The following is an 18,850-nucleotide window of genomic DNA, read 5'->3' as shown; positions in this document are numbered from 1 at the left end:
CCCAGCAGCACACGGGGGTCCCAGGGAAGCCCATGGGGGGAGCCCTGGGTGCCAGTCACAGACTCACAGAGTCCCGCCCCCACCGAGACCCCTCCCTCTAGGTACCGCCCCCAGGGATTCCCCGCTCCTCCCCCTGAGGGGGGGGCGCCTCGCGCCCTCCCGGGCCCCGGAACAGCCCTGTCCAATGAGCGGGCGAGGAGGCGGGGCCTGGATCGGGCCAGTGAGAGCGGGCGGGGGCCGTGTGGGCCCCGCCCCGCGAGCCGGAGAGCGGGTGGCGCGGGGCTATGGGCAGCGCTGCGGGGCGAGCGCGCGGGGAGCGGTGAGTCTCCGGGGCAGAGGCTCGCGGCCCCCCCCCCCCCACCCGCTTGACCCCTTCCCGCCCCACATCTGTCTCAGTGCCCCCCCCACTTTCCCCTGGCTCCTTCCTGCCCCCCCACCTGTCCCAGTGCCCCCCTCGGTGCCTTCTGGCCCCGCCCCCACACCGGTCCCATTCCTCCCTGGTCCCTTCCTGTCTCCTCATCTGTTCCATTTCCACCATCCCCTCCGTACCCGGCACCTCACCTGTCCCATTCCCCCGGCCCCCTTCTATGCTGCCCCTCATCTGCCCTGGTGCCCCCCCCCGGCCCTTCCTGTCCCCTTTAGTCCACTCCAGCCACCCCTCATGTCATCCCCACTACCCCCGCCCTCTTCCTATCCTCACCTGCCCCGCCCCAGGCCTCCTGCTCCTGCCCCATTTGCACCTGTCCCCTTCCTGCCTCGTCCTAGTCCCCAGCTCCCCTCTGACGCCCTTCTGCCCTGCTTCCCCCAGTTCAGTTTCCTGCCTCAGCTCCCCTCTTCTCCTTTGTGTGATTGCCGCTGTAATGCCCTGACACTCCTCCCCTTCCTTCTCTTCCCCTGAAAATGGTGCCATGTGTTTCTAGCCCTTCTTGATAGGAAGAGAAACTTCCCAGCATGAGCTGATGTGGGGCCAGCTGTCTGAATCTGTTGATGGACAACTCTGGGGCACCAGGGCTCTGCTAAGGAGCAGCAGAGAAGTGGAAAAGATCCTAGTGATTTTCACTGCAGCCTTTGGGGGAACTTAATGTGTGGCTGTGAAACTGACTAGAATCATGTCAATTTCATGCTTCCCTCAACTCTGAGCTGCTGCAGAGGCTGGTAATGGAAGTGTGTGAGAGGAGGGAGGAGCTGCCCAAAATATGGAGCCTGGGGGGAAGGTAGAGTAGCAGACACCCTACCATGCAGCAGCCTCAGGAGGGGTAAGAGAGCAATTCTCCCTTCTGGAATCTGGGAGGGAAGAGGGGTGTGTGTGTGAGAGAGAGAGGGGTGGGGGAGGAATGAGAAACAGAGCCCTTGAAGAGTACGCAGGGACTGCACCCTGATGGGAGTCTTAGCACCCACTGCCTTCCCAGCAGCTGGCGATCAAAGGGGAACTTCTCATCAGGACCCAACCATGTGTATTGCTTCTGGCTTGTCCCTATCTGAAACCTTCCAAACCCTAGGCTGAACCTCAGCGTCCTCCCTCCCATGTGCTCAGTGCCACAAACGGGTGTCTGTCGGAGCTGCCCATAGAACTCAGGAGTGCTGGCTCCAGCCCCATGCTTCAGCCAGGCCGGAGGGAAGTTTGAGGAAGGGGGTTTGTGGAATCTGGGTAGCATGTGGGTGGATTAATGCTCTCCCAGAGGTTTGAGGGTGTAAAGGCTAAGTATTGTCCATGAAAAAGATATGCTTCAGTTGTTCAACAGTGCCTTGTTGTATACATTGCAATCTGCCTGTATGTGTGGCCATTAATCACCTTTCAATGCCCTCTGCTTGTGTGCACAACCCAGTTTCCGCTTGTGCAGGTGCGCATGTAACATCAGTACTCTGAGGGTGCTGACTGGAGAGGAAGAATGGTTCCAGAGCTCCACCAGGGTGTCAGGTCTACATTGCATCAGTGCAGCTGCAGCACTTTAATGAAGATGCTCTCTGCCGACAGGAGAGAGCTCTCCCATCGGTGTAGTTAATCCACCCATGCGAGAGGCAGTAGCTATATTGGCAGGAGAAGCTCTGCTGTCTACACTGGTGCTTAGGTTGGTATAACTACGTTGCTTAGTGGTGTGGATTTTTCACACCCCTGAGTGACGGTTACACCAAGTATTTCTGTAGTCTGTAGCCCTGCCCTGAGACTCGGAAAACTTGGATTTATTTCCTTGCTCCATCAGACTCCTGGTGTAACTTTGAACTAGTCACTTAGTCTCTGTTCTTCAGTTCCCCACTTGTACAGTTACCCCAGTGAGGTAGAGCACATGTTATGAGAGGCTTAATACCTGAAAGACTGAGGTGCTCCGATACTAAAGTGATAGGGGAGGCACAGATAGAAAACTATACATCAGAGTGGTGTGGCTAAGCAGATTTCCTGTTGTGCTGTATAGTGGCTGGCTGATATTGCCCTGTCTCCAACTACAGCCTGCTGCCCCGCCAGCTTGAAAACAATGTGACCACGGCTTCTGTTGCAGAATCACACATTGCCATCCTGAACCCTCACCCCAGTACTCTAGACTGGACATGAGCTCTGTGCCTTGATCTCATGAGCAGGGTGAACGCAATCCTTGGATGTATAAGCAGGGGAAGATCAAACAGAAGTAGGGAGGTGGTATTACCTCTGCATATGGCATTAGTAAGACCTCCGCTGGATGCTGTGTACCGGTCTGGTGTCTGCATTTCAAAAGTTACACTGAAAACCTGGGAGGAGTTCAGAAAAAAGCTACAAAAATGATTTGAGGTCTGGAAAAGCCTGCCTTATGGTGGGAGCCTAGAGAAGTTCAGTCTGTGTAATTTATCCAAGAGCAGGTTAAAAGGTGACTCGATCACAATCTGCAAATACCTACGGAGGGGAGGAGACTTCTGAGGGTCGACGGATCTTCAGTCCAGGAGAACAAGGCACCATTGTTGAAAGTCGAAGCTAGACAGATTCAGACAAGAGACAGGGTGCAAATTTTAAGGGAGAGTAATATAGCCATTGCAATAACACACCTAGGAATGTGGGGGGTTTCCCTCACTTGCAATGTTTGAATGAAAACTGTCTGCCTTTCTAGAAGATTTGGTAGAGCTCATGGTGAAGTTATAGTCTTAATCCAGAAATCGCAGGGTGAGGTTCCCTGGCATGTGGTATGCAGGAGGTCAGACTAGATCATAGTGGTCTCTTCCGGCCCTAAAATCAATGAGTCTAGATGCATATTCAGCTAATTACTATACAAAAGAATAAAACTGGGCCAATACTAACAGTAAAACTCACCCACTTCACGCAGACCAATAACTGTCCACTCAGAAAACTTCAAACCTCACCCCATGGAGCTGGTCAGAATTGATATTCCCATTTAACAGAGCGGGAAAGGGAGGCACAAAGTGGCGACATGACTTGTCTGAAGATACCTAAGAAGCCAGTGACAGGACTCCTCTCTGTGGGGTCACTGATGGGGAGTTCATAGAAGAATCAAGGGACTGGGGGAAAAAACCAGAAAACCTCTCATGAGGAAAGACTGAAGAGCCCGGTCTTGTTTACCTGGGAAAGATGATGAAAGAAGGGACATGAGTCTGTATGGTCTAGTGGAGGTAGATTGGGAGTGTCTGTTCTCTATCTCAAACACAAGAACAAAGAGACATTCAGTGGAAAAAAAAAAGGCAGGAAATTCAAAACTGATAAAAGGAAACAAATTTTCACATGGTGAATAGTTAGCCTGCGGAACCCACTGCTACTGGATGCTGTTGAGGCTAAGAATTTAGCAACAAAAAGGGACTGGACATTTGTATGGATAACAAGAATATGCAGAGCAATAATAGTTAATGTTCCTGTTTCAGGGCTTTAAGATGATCTCTCACTGTTAGGGATTAGGAGGGAACTCTGCATGGAGGAGGGGGAAGTTGACATAATCTTGTGGGGTTTCTTGACCCTTACTCTGAAGCAGCTAGTTCTGGTCACTTGCAAGAGATAGGATACTGGATTCTATCGACCACAAGTCTGATCCAGTCTGGCACTTCCTATGCCCTGGGCAGGGTGTAAGAACTTGGATAGAGCCATACCTAGAACTGAAGAAACTTTGCTCCCTGTCCTCTGTTGTTCATTTGTGCTGCCACACTAGGCTATGGCATCTGTATCTTCAACTCTGAAGGGTCCCTGTGTCTAGAGCCCTGCAGACTGTGTTTGTGAATCAGATGCAGCTCCAAATTTTGCATCTGCATAGGGCTCCACCAGTGTCCCTAGCTTTTGGTGCATTCAGCTTAAGGCTGGATGTGAAATGAGGAGTTGGCACTTTCTTGTGAATATTTTCTCAAACTTAGACTGAGTTTGGCTGATGTGAAGATGAGATTGAACATAGAATCATTAGGGTTGGAAGGGACTTCAAGAGATCATCTAGTCCAACCCCCTGCTCAAAGCAGGGCCAATCCCCAAATGGCCCCCTTAAGGATTAAACTCACAACCTGGGTTTAGCAGGCCACTGCTCAAACCACTGAGCTACCCTTCCCCCCAATGCAGCTAACTAATTCCTGACACCATCAGTTTACTTGCTAGGGCAAATTTCCTTCTTGCCAGTGTCAAATAAAAGGCCTAGAACCTCAGTTTATATATAACGAATGTGTATCTCAGTGTGATGACAAAGAAAACCCTCTGAGTATGAACTAGTGCCGTGTAGTCAGGCTGAATCTGCCTGGCTTCACTGCTGCTGCTGCTGCTTATATCTTTGCCAAGCTGCAGCAGTGCGAAAGATGCTGGGCAGTTGAATTGCAGGTGTGAGCCCCATGTAACAGTCAAGAATCATGTCCGTTGCACTTAGTGGCTGCTTGTGCTAAGGCTGTGATCAGCAGTAAGGAGCACTTGAGCTGTTCGCGCGGGGTGAGGAGCTGAAAACAGAGGCAGAGGAGGGATACAGTACAGGGTAGAATATCAAACATCTTTGTACCCCTTGTCTATTTCCTGCCCCTCCTCCATTTCAAAACTGCCAGGGAGTCTTTTTGTGTGTGTGTGTGTGTGTGTGAGAGAGAAGATCTTTTTCTCTTCCATCAATGAAACAGGAGCCCAGGGCTGAGTTAGCTCCTTGCCAGAGACTGATAGGAAAGGTGTAGCCAGTTGTGCACTGTCTTTTGAGAAGGCCCTGGTAGGAATCCCAGCACCCTCGCCCTTCCCAGAAGCAGGGGGCACTGGGCTTCCAGGGCGGGCATCTCCCCTCGAGGTCTGTACCAGCTCCTTCCCTGTCCAGTCTAGGACTGGCCTTTGCTTTGCAGGTGGCTTGCAATTTCTTTCGAACCATGGACTGAAATGTCCATGAACTCTGCAAGCTGTTTACGCCGAGGTGATTGTCCCACAGGTGTGGGGCAGGAGAATAATCAGTCTTTGTGAAATGCCTTGAGGTGCGGGGGGGATATAGAAAAGTAGAATCTTGCTCTGATTGGCTGGCATGTTTCTAAACACACGTGATTGCCCAGGGATGTAATGCCAGTGATTTGGGGTAAGGTTAGGCCCTCGTAGTTCAGACAGGGTTGGCTCCAGGCACCAGTGAAGGAAGCAGGTGCCTGGGGTGGCCAATGGAAAGAGGTGGCACATCCGGGTCTTTGGCGGCGAGTCCCTCTCTTCCTCTTTGAGCTGCTGCCAAAGTGCTGCCAAAGAGGGAGGGAGGGACCAAAGGACCCACTGCCGAATTGCCGCCGAAGAATGAAGCGGCACGATTGAGGTGCTGTGGATTGGCTTTATTCCCCCCCCCTCCCCTGCCTTGCCACTTGGGGTGGCAAAAAAGCTGGGCCCGGCCCTGAGTTCAGAACACACAGACACAGTGAAACACATTTGAATGGACCGGAGTTTAGATGATCTTATTGTTTATGAATAATGACGACTTCGTTGGCTGAAATGGCCACCTTCTCTCCAGTCTGGGAAAAGCTGGCACTGGATCCACTGTGCAGTTATCTAGAATGGGGGAGGAGTCATTTCGTTTTTGTTCATCGCTGTACTTGGCTGCTCATTATGGCGCTCAGCTAAACCTCTGCTCCCTGTTTGAGATGCAACCATCTCCTTCCCCTGTAAATGTTAACGCTGGAGGCAAGTCCCAGGTCTTAGGCAGGATCACAGATGAGCCAGTTAGCCAGGCCACTGGGCTAGTCGGAAGGGGTCACTCAGTCAGAGTGCTCAAAGCAGGCTAAGCTCAGTCTGTGAGGCAGAAAGGGGAACATGGACTTCCAGGGTACATCCACATTGCAATGAAAAACCCACGGCACCAAGTCTCGTGGGGCTCGGGCTGTGGGGATAGAAAGAGCAGTGTAGATGCTCAGGCTCAGGCTGGGCCCAGGCTCTGAGACCCTCCCCCGTGGGTCTCTTATTGCAGTGTAGACGTGCCCCTGTTTTCCTAACTGATGGGTAAGGATGAGGGCTGCAGAGGATCCTGACGTTTGGTTTCTTACTGAGGTTTTGAATGTCTCCATTGCAGCCTTTTAAGGTGCCAGGGTACCATGGTGATACGGGGGTTGGTGGGGGTGAAAGATGTACTATTAGAAAGGTAACAAAATAAAATTCCAAAGATGGTCAGTTTTAACGTTTGATCCCAGTCGCTCCTGACCCGGGCTCATCAGGGTATTAACACCAAAGCCCACCGGCAGGCCCTGGAATTAGAAAAGGCTAAGCAACAGAACACAGCCAATCCTAACAACCCTTCGCCAATTATGGTTCCACATCCCAAGAAATTTCCCACCTACGAGGCAGGTGATGACACTGAGGCCTTCTTGGAAAATTTTGAAAGAGCCTGTCTTGGGCACAGCATCTCTGAAGACCAGTACATGGTAGAATTGAGGCCACAGCTCAGTGGGCCTTTAGCAGAGGTGGCAGCTGAAATGCCTAAGGAGAACATGAACGACTATAAACTTTTTCAGACCAAGGCCAGATACAGAATGGGGATAACCCCGGATCATGCCCATCGGCGTTTCAGAACCCAACAGTGGAAACCAGATGTGTCATTTCCCAGACACGCCTACTACGTTGGGAAAAATTATGAGGCCTGAATATCAGGAAACAATGTTAAATCCTTGGACAAACTACACCTCCTCATACAAGTGGAAAAGTTCTTGGAGAGTGTTCCTGAGGACATAACACGGTACGTACAAGATGGAAAACCCAAAAATCCCACCTCTGCCACCATGTCATAACTATCCTACTCAGATCTGAACCTTAGAGTTCAGAACATGGTAAGCTAGCATGAAACCTCCAAACTTAATTACGGAGCTTGAATCTGTATATCTCTCCAGGAACCCAGGGAGGGAACACCTGGAGGGGAAGAGGGAGAAGGGAAGTGGGTTATTTCCCTTTGTGGTGAGACTCAGGGCATCTGAGTCTTGGGGGTTCCCCAGGGAAGGTTTTGGGGAGACCAAAGTGAGCCAGACACTGAAACTTTTCTGCCTGGTGGCAGCGATATCAGATCCAAGCTGCTAATTAAGTTTGGAGGTTTCATGCTAGCTTCTCATGTTCAGATCTGAGTAGGAGAGTTATGACACTCCTGACCTGGGCTCATCAGGGTATTAACGCCACAGGGTGTGGCCAGTTTGACTGCACTTGCAGTTCATTTTTAAAAATACTCAAGACCAGATAACCAAACTGAGCCAAGTGTATTGTCGAAAGACACAACAGTGCGATATGGAAAGGAGGCATGGGAAGGAAATTCTCAGTGTGTTCGCCTTGCACAGAAGGTATGCTTCAAAGACGTGCATTTCAGCGAGCAGTATTTATAAGATGATTTTACAAGGTACAGATCTCTCTCTACATCACTAAAACCCAACCCACCCGGCTGTCCCAGATCCTTCACTTGTTGTTCTGGACCTTCCTTAGTTTTGTTTCGGGTACCAACATTCCAGGTACTGGTCTGTGAAGGCATCTCCCCGGCTTGTGCCAGGGCAGAACGTTAATGTATTTTTGCCTTTGACGAGTGTCCCATTTTCTAATGCCAAAGCCGACTTCAGCTTTGTGAAGTGTTGTGGGACACGTGACGTGGTGAACAGAATTGTAGGAAGAGTCTAATACATTCAGTTAACGTAACTTCCCAGCACTTGTATAGGAATGTATAGTCTATTAATATCGTGCACATAATACCTATCAATGTGGCGTATTCTATGCTTAACACATGTTTTGCCTAACAAGGGCAATTTAGGCAATTTTTTTCCAATGCCATAAGAATTCTGGGGAAGACTGATTAGGGGACTTGCCTAAGCACCTTTAATATAGGCGTGTTATAACCTTAGTCCCAGATTTGGACCTTAGCGTCCACAATATGGGGGTTAGCATGAAAACCTCCAAGCTTAGCTACCAGCTTGGACCTGGTACTTGCTGCCACCACCCAAAAAATTAGAGTGTTTTGGGGCACTCTGGTCCCCCTGAAAAACCTTCCCTGGGGACCCCAAGACCCAAATCCCTTGAGTCTCACAACAAAGGGAAATAATCCTTTTTCCCTTCCCCCCTCCAGGTGCTCCTGGAGAGATACACAGACACAAGCTCTGTGAATCCAAACAGAGTGACTCCCCCTCTCTGTTTCCAGTCCTGGAACAAAAAGTACTTTCCTCTTCACCCAGAGGGAATGCAAAATCAGGCTAGCCACTTCAACACACACAGATCTCCCCTGATTTCTTCCTCCCACCAATTCCCTGGTGAGTACAGACTCAATTTCCCTGAAGTAAAGAAAAACTCCAACAGGTCTTAAAAGAAAGCTTTATATAAAAAAGAAAGAAAAAATACAAATGGTCTCTCTGTATTAAGGTGATACAATACAGGGCTAATTGCTTAAAAGAATATTGAATAAACAGCCTTATTCAAAAAGAATACAAATCAAAGCACTCCAGCACTTATATTCATGCAAATACCAAAGAAAAGAAACCATATGACTTACTATCTGATCTCTTTGTCCTTCACTTAGAAACAGAAGATTAGAAAACAGAACTACTTCTCCAAAGCTCAGAGAAAGCAGGCAGCCAGAAAACAAAGACCTCAAACACACAATTCCCTCCACCCAAAGTTGAAAAAATCCGGTTTCCTGATTGGTTCTCTGGTCAGGTGTTTCAGGTGAAAGAGACATTAACCCTTAGCTATCTGTTTATGACAAGGCGGCACTGGCCTTTGATGTAAAGAGAGAATGGTTTGCATACATGCTGCATCCCGTCCCTTCAGCCTACAGTTCCCTGCAAAAGCAGTGTGATGCACCGTAACTTGTCAAAGGGGTGTTTGTGGGTCCTAAAGCTCTTACAGATATAACATGCTGGCCAGATTTGCAGCATGTTCACCTCTAGTGGCTGGTCGGCTGGAAGAGAAAACTTCCTGCTGCTGCCAGCTAATGGAGTTGCCCCCGGGCTCACATGGTAGAGGGCTGGGCTGGGCTGGGCTGTGCTATTGAAGATCCGAGGTTCAAACTCTGCTTATGATTTGTGTGGGAAGGGAGGGGATGATTACACTAGCAAGCTAGGTGTGATGTGTGTGGAGAAGGAATTGACCAGCTTGTGAGCTGGTTACCTTCAGATTTTTTCCTAGGGGGTGGGGAGCCTAGGGATCTTAGCATCAACGCTGCACTAGTGTAAGAGCAAGTATTCTGAAGTGAAGCGTGCCCTGGCCTGGGTAACTCCGCTTGTATTGCAAGGGAGGGATGCAGGTGGCTGGACACTGTGGTGATGTGCGGCCGTAAATAGATAATTATACTGTGGTTGCAGGATCTTCATCCTCCGTCTTGTGCCTGAAGCGTGAGGCAGGGCAGAACCCCCGGCTCCTTGTTTGTGATTGAAATTACAAGCTAATGATGAAAATCGCCCACTCAGCTCCCTAAGATTAACGTGGTAAATAAATCGGCGGGGGGGGGGGCGGCTGCGTTTGAGTGGCGTTAGTGGAAAAGCTGTAAAGCCTGCAGCTTTCTCCAGTTAGGAGGCTCGAGGAAGGAGCCGAAAGCCGATTAAAATATGCACTGAGGTGGGTAAGCAAAGTGAAAAGGGGTTAAAATGTATTTCCTCTTTCAAAGCGGATTATCTTCTGCCCTAGAATGAGAATGTAGCTTTTGTACAGAACTTGACTGACCCAAATTCCCCGTAACTAGAAGCACGTTTCACTGGTGGGTGTGATGCTAAATTTTATCTTTGATTAATTTTTAAATTCAGTATTCCCAGCTTGAATTCTTTCTCCAAACAGTTTTTTAAATGATTATTCAAAGCATTCCATGGCAGACTGATAGCAAGTGTTTGCTTGGGGGGGGGGTGTGGGGATATGTGTGAGGTCTACATGGAGGTGATTTTAAAGAGGCTGTTTGGTTTAGTGGTTAGAACAGGGGACTGGCAGTGGGATGGCCTGGACTCTATTTCCCCAGAGGTCCTGTGCGGTGTTAGGCCTGAGTTGGAAGGTGATCCTCGCTAATTTCATGTGAGTGCCTATCTGGGACTGAGCTCTCTTGTGTTGAGGATCAATTGGTGGATGTTCAGGGGCTAAGCTGCTGCAGTGGTGTGGGCCATGTGGGCTCCCAGAGAGCTGTGTTGTGACTATTGATGGAAAACCAAGCAGGAGTCCTCTAGCAGGCTGAGGCAGACGAAGGCCACCTGCATTGCTGTCTTATGGGTGCAGGATTGCAAATCTGAAACCTAGAGCTAGGGAAAGGAGCCAGTCCTGTCCTACCTGAATATCTAAAACACATGTGGCTACTGTAACATGCCTCTTGGTAGTCTTCTGTGCCATGCAGACTTGCCAGTTCGTTCCCCCGGGGCTATTGGCACTCATAAATCATAGCCCATGACTTTGGGTTCATGTTCTTCCTTCCTCCGCTTCATCCCTACACCACGAACCAGAAAGGGCAGGGGAGTATAAAAGTCAGATCTACCAGCCCCTTGTTTCCAGGGCCATCAGCATTCACCTGCTGCGATAAAGAAGCAAGACGGCCCTGGCTGGTGCCAGGGTTAGTGATGGGCTCCAGAGCTCTCCACCACCCCAGGCCAGCAGCAGCAGCTTGAAGTCAGTCGAGAGGATCGGTGATGGCCAGTCGTTTCCGTATCACACATAGTATGAGCTGGGGAGGGTGGAGGTTCTCAGCCCAGTTCTGAGCAGGCAACCGGCCACATCACGTGCTAGTCTGCTTCCTGCCGATGCCTCTTATCAGCCAGCAGCGACATCCTCCTGCACACGCGGATGCCCTTTTCTCATTTGACTCTTCTTCCAAATGACGTTTCTCCTCCCTCCAGCCAACATGACCACAGGCTGCCCCGGGAAGAGGTGTCTGGAGAGCCAGTCACAGCTAATTTGTCTGCAGGCCTCCTTGGGTACCTCAGACTTAGAGACGGCCGCCTGCTTCCTTCAGCTGCTTGCCAGACGGGGTACAGCTCTGCGCTGGGGTCGCTGGGTTTCTCAGAGGGTAACCGGAGACATGGTATTTAAAGTAGAGCAAAGTGCAAAGCTGCTGTATGTGCCGTCAGCATCCCCTTGGTCACTGTGCGACTGACTCATGGGTGTTCTCGCTGCAATGGCAGGACCTGATGTGGAAAACAAGTGTTAGGAGGGATAAAGGAGGCAGGGAAAGAAACACTGGTCAGGGTCGGGAGGCTCAACCCAGTTTTCTTTCACCTGGCTGCGGGATCTGTAGGAGCGGTGTCTCCGTTCCCACTCCACACCCTAACAGGAAAAAAATGCTTTTTCTTCCAAAAGAAATGGCGAGTCAGGGCCTACAGGAACACAGCTGTGCATGCAGCCCAGCGCACGTACCCTGCCTGTGCTATATTGCCCCACCCAGAGTGCCCTCTTGTGGCTTTCTAGACTGACTACTGCCTGGGATGTTATCATAACCTTATTCCCAGATTTGGACCTTAGCGTCCAAAATATAGGGGTTAGCATGAAAACCTCCAAGCTTAGTCACCAGCTTGGACCTGGTACCTGCTGCCACCACCCAAAAAATTAGTGTTTTGGGGCACTCTGGTCCCCCTGAAAAACCTTCCCTGGGGACCCCAAGACCCAAATCCCTTGAGTCTCATAACAAAGGGAAATAATCCTTTTTCCCTTCCCCCCTCCAGGTGCTCCTGGAGAGATACACAGACACAAGCTCTGTGAATCCAAACAGAGTGACTCCCCCTCTCTGTTCCCAGTCCTGGAACAAAAAGTACTTTCTTCTTCACCCAGAGGGAATGCAAAATCAGGCTAGCCACTTCAACACACACAGATCTCCCCTGATTTCTTCCTCCCACCAATTCCCTGGTGAGTACAGACTCAATTTCCCTGAAGTAAAGAAAACTCCAACAGGTCTTAAAAGAAAGCTTTATATAAAAAAGAAAGAAAAAATACAAATGGTCTCTCTGTATTAAAATGATACAATACAGGGTCAATTGCTTAAAAGAAATATGAATAAACAGCCTTATTCAAAAAGAATACAAATCAAAGCACTCCAGCACTTATATTCATGCAAATACCAAAGAAAAGGAACCATATAACTTACTATCTGATCTCTTTGTCCTTACACTTAGAAACAAAAGATTAGAAAACAGAACTACTTCTCCAAAGCTCAGAGAAAGCAGGCCGGCAGAAAACAAAGACTTCAGACACACAATTCCCTCCACCCAAAGTTGAAAAAATCCGGTTTCCTGATTGGTCCTCTGGTCAGGTGCTCCAGGTGAAAGAGACATTAACCCTTAGCTATCTGTTTATGACACGCCCCCCAAATTGCAGACAGTGGGGAAGCTCACTGGCGGCAATTTCCTTCTAGAACTTGAAAATAAACAGATTAATACAACACATGCACCTTTACATATACTCCTAAGTATATAACTAACAGACTTCTACATTTTAAGAACACTTTTTAACTACTGAATTCTGGGAAACTCTCACGGGAGAGTGCATCAGCAACTTTGTTAGAAGCTCCTGTGATGTGTTGAATTTCAAAATCAAAGTCTTGGAGAGCTAAACTCCAACGAAGAAGTTTCTTGTTGTTCCCCTTGGCAGTATGAAGCCACTTTAGTGCAGCATGGTCAGTTTGTAGTTGGAACCGCCGTCCCCAAACATATGGGCGTAGCTTTTCCAGGGCGTACACAATGGCATAGCATTCCTTTTTACTGACTGACCAGTGACTTTCCCTCTCAGACAGTTTCTTGCTGAGAAACACGACAGGATGGAAGTTGTGATCTGTTGCTTCCTGCATGAGCACTGCTCCTATACCACGCTCAGATGCATTCGTGGTTACTAGGAATGGCTTGTCAAAGTCCGGGGCCCTGAGCACAGGGTCAGACATGAGCATCGCCTTAAGCTGGGTAAAGGCCTTTTGACACTCATCAGTCTACTTAACGGCATTTCCCTGGGTCTTTTTGGTCAGGTCGGTCAATGGGGCAGCGATTTGGCTATAGTGTGGTACAAATCGCCTGTAGTATCCGGCCAAGCCTAAGAAGGATTGGACCTGTTTCTTGGACCGTGGGACAGGCCACTCTTGGATAGCATCCACCTTGGCCTGTAGGGGGTTTATGGTTCCTCGACCCACCTAGTGCCCCAGGTAAGTCACTCTGTTTTGGCCTATTTGACACTTTTTGGCCTTAACAGTTAGTCCTGCCTGCCTGATGCACTCAAAGACCTTTTCCAGGTGGAGTAGGTGTTCGGGCCAGGAGTCTGAAAAAATGGCCACATCATCGAGGTAGGCAACTGCAAATTCTCCCAGTCCATCTAGTAGACCGTCTACCAGCCTCTGGAAGGTGGCGGGTGCATTTCGAAGGCTGAAAGGAAGGACATTGAATTCATACACCCCCGCATGGGTGACGAATGCTGACCTCTCCTTGGCAGGTTCATCTAGCGGTACTTGCCAGTACCCCTTGGTTAAGTCTATTGTAGAGATGAACTGGGCACGTCCCAACTTCTCCAATAGCTCATCAGTGCGTGGCATTGGATAGTTGTCCGGACGAGTTACCACATTTAGCTTATGGTAGTCCACGCAAAAGCGTATTTCCCCATCTGGTTTGGGTACCAGAACCACTGGAGATGCCCATGCACTGGTAGATGAGCGGATTATACCCATCTGTAGCATGTTCTGGATCTCCCGTTCTATAGCAGCTTGGGCATGAGGAGACACCCGGTAGGGTGGGGTTCTGATTGGGTGAGCATTACCTGTATCAATGGAGTGGTATGCCCGTTCAGTCCGTCCTGGGGTGGCTGAGAACAATGGGGCGAAGCTAGTGCACAGCTCCTTGATTTGTCGCCGCTGCAGACATTCCAGGGTGGTTGAGAGGTTCACCTCTTCCACGCCACCGTCTTTTTTCCCGTCGTAGTAGACACCGTCAGGCCACTCAGCCTCATCTCCCTGGACTGTAAACTGACAAACCTGTAAGTCTCTGGAATAGAAAGGCTTGAGAGAATTAACATGGTACACTTTAGGCTTTAGTGAGGAATTGGGAAATGCTATGAGGTAGTTTACAGCTCCCAGGCGCTCTTGGACCGGGAATGGCCCTTCCCATGATGCTTCCATCTTATGGGCCTGTTGCGCCTTCAAGACCATAACCTGGTCTCCTACCTTGAAAGAACGTTCTCTGGCATGTCTGTCATACCAGGCCTTTTGCTCTTCTTGAGCATCCTTTAGGTTCTCTCTAGCAAGGGCTAAAGAGTGTTGGAGGGTGCTTTGTAGGTTGCTTACAAAGTCCAGAATGTTAGTTCCTGGAGAAGGTGTAAACCCCTCCCATTGCTGCTTCACCAACTGTAATGGCCCCTTAACATCGTGACCATACACAAGTTCAAATGGTGAAAACCCTAAACTGGGATGTGGTACAGCCCTGTAGGCAAACAGCAACTGCTGCAACACGAGGTCCCAATTATTGGAGAATTCGTTGATGAATTTTCGTATCATGGCCCCCAAAGTTCCATTGAACCTTTCCACCAGGCCATTGGTTTGATGGTGGTACGGGGTGGCAACCAAGTGATTCACCCCATGAGTTTCCCACAGTTTTTCCATGGTTCCTGCCAGGAAATTAGACCCTGAATCTGTAAGGATGTCGGAGGGCCAACCTACCCTGGCAAAGATGTCTGTTAGGGCCAGGCACACAGTGTTAGCCCTGGTGTTGCCTAGAGCCACTGCTTCTGGCCATCGGGTAGCAAAGTCCACTAAAGTCAGTACGTACTGCTTTCCTCTGGGCGTCTTTTTTGGGAAAGGGCCCAGAATATCCACAACTACTCGCTGAAATGGGACCTCAATTATGGGGAGTGGCTGGAGAGGGGCCTTGACCTGGTCTTGAGGCTTTCTCACTCTTTGGCATACCTCACAAGACCGGACATACTTGGCAACTTCCTTGCCCATCCCCTCCCAGTGGAAGGACTTCCCCAACCGGTCCTTGGTTCTGTTCACCCCAGCATGGCCACTGGGATGATCATGGGCTAAGCTTAAGAGCTTCCCCCGGTACTTAGTTGGAACCACCAACTGTTTTTGCGGCTGCCATTGTTCCCGGTGTCCACCAGAAAGAATTTCCTTGTATAAAAGTCCTTGGTCTATAACAAACCGGGATCGATTAGAAGAGCTGAGAGGCGGTGGGGTGCTCCGTGCCGCCGCCCACGCTTTCTGAAGGCTGTCATCTGCTTCCTGCTCAGTCTGGAACTGTTCCCTTGAGGCTGGGGTCACCAGTTCTTCCTCAGACTGTGGACTTGGGCTTGGTCCCTCTGGAAGCGATGTAGGTGATGGGGTTGTTTCCGTTGCTGGTGAACCGCTCTCCGCTGGTGCACCTGAGGGTATTTCAGGCTCTGGCTGAGCCTTTTGGGTATGGTTGTCTTGTGCTTCTGCCAGTTCTGGCTCACTGGCGCCCACTGGCGTTGAGTTTGAAGATGTGGTTGCACTTGCTGGTGCTGGTTGCTGTTCCAGTTCCGGGCCTGGGACTGGAGATGCTGTGGCTGTTTCAGTGGTAGGCATGGAATCCGGGTCCACTACCTCTGTCTGGGTCTCTGGTAACACAGATGGGGCCTCTGTGGACGGCTCAGGAACAGGAATGGGTCTGGAAGCTTGCCTGGTTTGGCTACGTGTAACCATTCCCACTCTCTTGGCCCGCCTCACCTGGTTGGCCAAGTCTTCCCCCAGTAGCATGGGGATAGGATAATTGTCATAGACTGCAAAAGTCCACATTCCTGACCAGCCTTTGTACTGGACAGGCAGTTGAGCTGTAGGCAAGTCTACAGCTTGTGACATGAAGGGGTAAATTGTAACTTTGGCCTTTGGGTTGATGAATTTGGGGTCAACGAAGGATTGGTGGATAGCTGACACTTGTGCCCCCGTGTCTCTCCACGCAGTAACCTTCTTTCCGCCCACTCTCAAATTTTCCCTTCGCTCCAAGGGTATTTGAGAGGCATCCGGGCCTGGGGATCTTTGGTGTGATGGTGGTGTAATGAATTGCACTCGCATGGTGTTCTTGGGACAGTTGGCCTTGATATGTCCCAGTTCATTACACTTAAAGCATCTTCCATCTGATGGGTCACTGGGCTGAGGTGAGTTACTGGAGACTGGTGAGGTGGAAGGGTAGGGTGTCTGTGGCTTTACTTGGGTGGTATGTGGGGTCTTTGGCTGTCCTCGGTTGTAGGGTTTATGGTCTGTGTGCCCCCTGTGGTAATCCCCTTGACAGTAGCTTTCTTGCTTTCTGCCAGTTCCATCCATTTGGCTCCAATCTCCCCCGCCTCAGCGAGATCTTTGGGTTTTCCATCTTGTATGTACCGTGTGATGTCTTCAGGAACACCATCCAAGAACTGCTCCATTTGTATGAGGAGGTTCAGTTCTTCCAAGGTTTGAATGTTGTTTCCTGTTATCCAGGCCTCATAGTTTTTTGCAATGTAGTAGGCGTGTTTGGGAAATGACACCTCTGGTTTCCACTTTTGGGTTCTGAAGCGCCGACGGGCATGATCTGGGGTTATCCCCATTCTGTATCTGGCCTTGGTTTGAAAAAGTTTATAGTCATTCATTTGCCGCTTAGGCATTTCAGCTGCCACCTCTGCTAAAGGTCCACTGAGGTGTGGCCTTAATTCTACCATGTACTGGTCTTCGGGGATGCTGTACCCAAGACAGGCTCTTTCAAAATTTTCCAAGAAGGCCTCAGTGTCATCACCTGCCTTGTAGGTGGGAAATTTCCTGTGCTGTGGAGCAATAATTGGCGCCGGGTTGTTAGGGTTGGCTGGCACATGCAGCCCAGCTTTTGCCAAGTCCAGTTCATGTTTTCTCTGTTTTTCCTTCTCTTCATTCTCTTTTTGTTGTTTTTCAATTTCTTTTTGTTGTTTTTCCATTTCTCGGTGGTGGGCCAACTCTTCTTCTGCTTGTTTCCTTCGGTAGGCCACCTCTTCTTCTTCTAGTTTTCTTTTGTGTGCTGCCTCTTTGGCCGCCTGTTCTCTTTGGAAGGCTGCCAGTTTGATGCTTTCTTCCTTTTCTTTCAGCTCCATCTCTTTTTGTTTTATTTCTAGTTCCTCTTTGTGTTTTTCCATCTCTCGCCTGTGTTCAGCTTCTTTGAAGTGCTCTTCAGCCTCCATTTTTGTCTTGGTAGACATGGTTCCTGTTTTCTTGTGTTGGGGTGCCCTCCGGTGTTTCTCTTCTGAACTGCAGGCTCTGTTGCCTCCTGAAGTCTGCCTAGCAACAGTGCCTTTAGCTAATCTTCAATGTTAAGTAAACCTGAAAAACCACTGTATTTGCATTTATATAGTGCTGGTATGACTCTCAATGGGAGTGCTATTGTGTGACAAAAGACTCGTGATAGCCCTTAACGACTTCTTGCTTAACATGCAAGCCACAAACTGCCAGAGAGAGCAGAAAAAAAAATTCTCTCTGGTTCCCTTTTAAAACCAAACTGTTTCTCTCTGCTAAAAAGCCCTTAGCAGAGAAAAGAAAAATATAATATTCCTACTGGCTTCTGGATTCTGTCTATATGCCACCGCTGCTACACCATATCACAACCTTATTCCCAGATTTGGACCTTAGCGTCCAAAATATGGGGGTTAGCATGAAAACCTCCAAGCTTAGTCACCAGCTTGGACCTGGTACCTGCTGCCACCACCCAAAAAATTAGAGTGTTTTGGGGCACTCTGGTCCCCCTGAAAAACCTTCCCTGGGGACCCCAAGACCCAAATCCCTTGAGTCTCACAACAAAGGGAAATAATCCTTTTTCCCTTCCCCCCCTCCAGGTGCTCCTGGAGAGATACACAGACACAAGCTCTGTGAATCCAAACAGAGTGACTCCCCCTCTCTGTTCCCAGTCCTGGAACAAAAAGTACTTTCTTCTTCACCCAGAGGGAATGCAAAATCAGGCTAGCCACTTCAACACACACAGATCTCCCCTGATTTCTTCCTCCCACCAATTCCCTGGTGAGTACAGACTCAATTTCCCTGAAGTAAAGAAAACTCCAACAGGTCTTAAAAGAAAGCTTTATATAAAAAAGAAAGAAAAAATACAAATGGTCTCTCTGTATTAAGATGATACAATACAGGGTCAATTGCTTAAAAGAAATATGAATAAACAGCCTTATTCAAAAAGAATACAAATCAAAGCACTCCAGCACTTATATTCATGCAAATATCAAAGAAAAGAAACCATATAACTTACTATCTGATCTCTTTGTCTTTACACTTAGAAACAAAAGATTAGAAAACAGAACTACTTCTCCAAAGCTCAGAGAAAGCAGGCAGACAGAAAACAAAGACCTCAGACACACAATTCCCTCCACCCAAAGTTGAAAAAATCCGGTTTCCTGATTGGTCCTCTGGTCAGGTGCTCCAGGTGAAAGAGACATTAACCCTTAGCTATCTGTTTATGACAGATGTACAGCTGGTACACGGTAGGTTGCTGATCAGGCACTTGTACCAGATACGGACTGGCTCCTGCGCTTCCTTCCCAGAGAGATACACCAGAG

The sequence above is a fragment of the Gopherus evgoodei genome, chromosome 5, assembly GCF_007399415.2.
Source record: "Gopherus evgoodei ecotype Sinaloan lineage chromosome 5, rGopEvg1_v1.p, whole genome shotgun sequence".
Lineage (NCBI taxonomy): Eukaryota > Metazoa > Chordata > Testudines > Testudinidae > Gopherus > Gopherus evgoodei.
Note: the sequence above shows the minus strand (reverse complement) of the source record.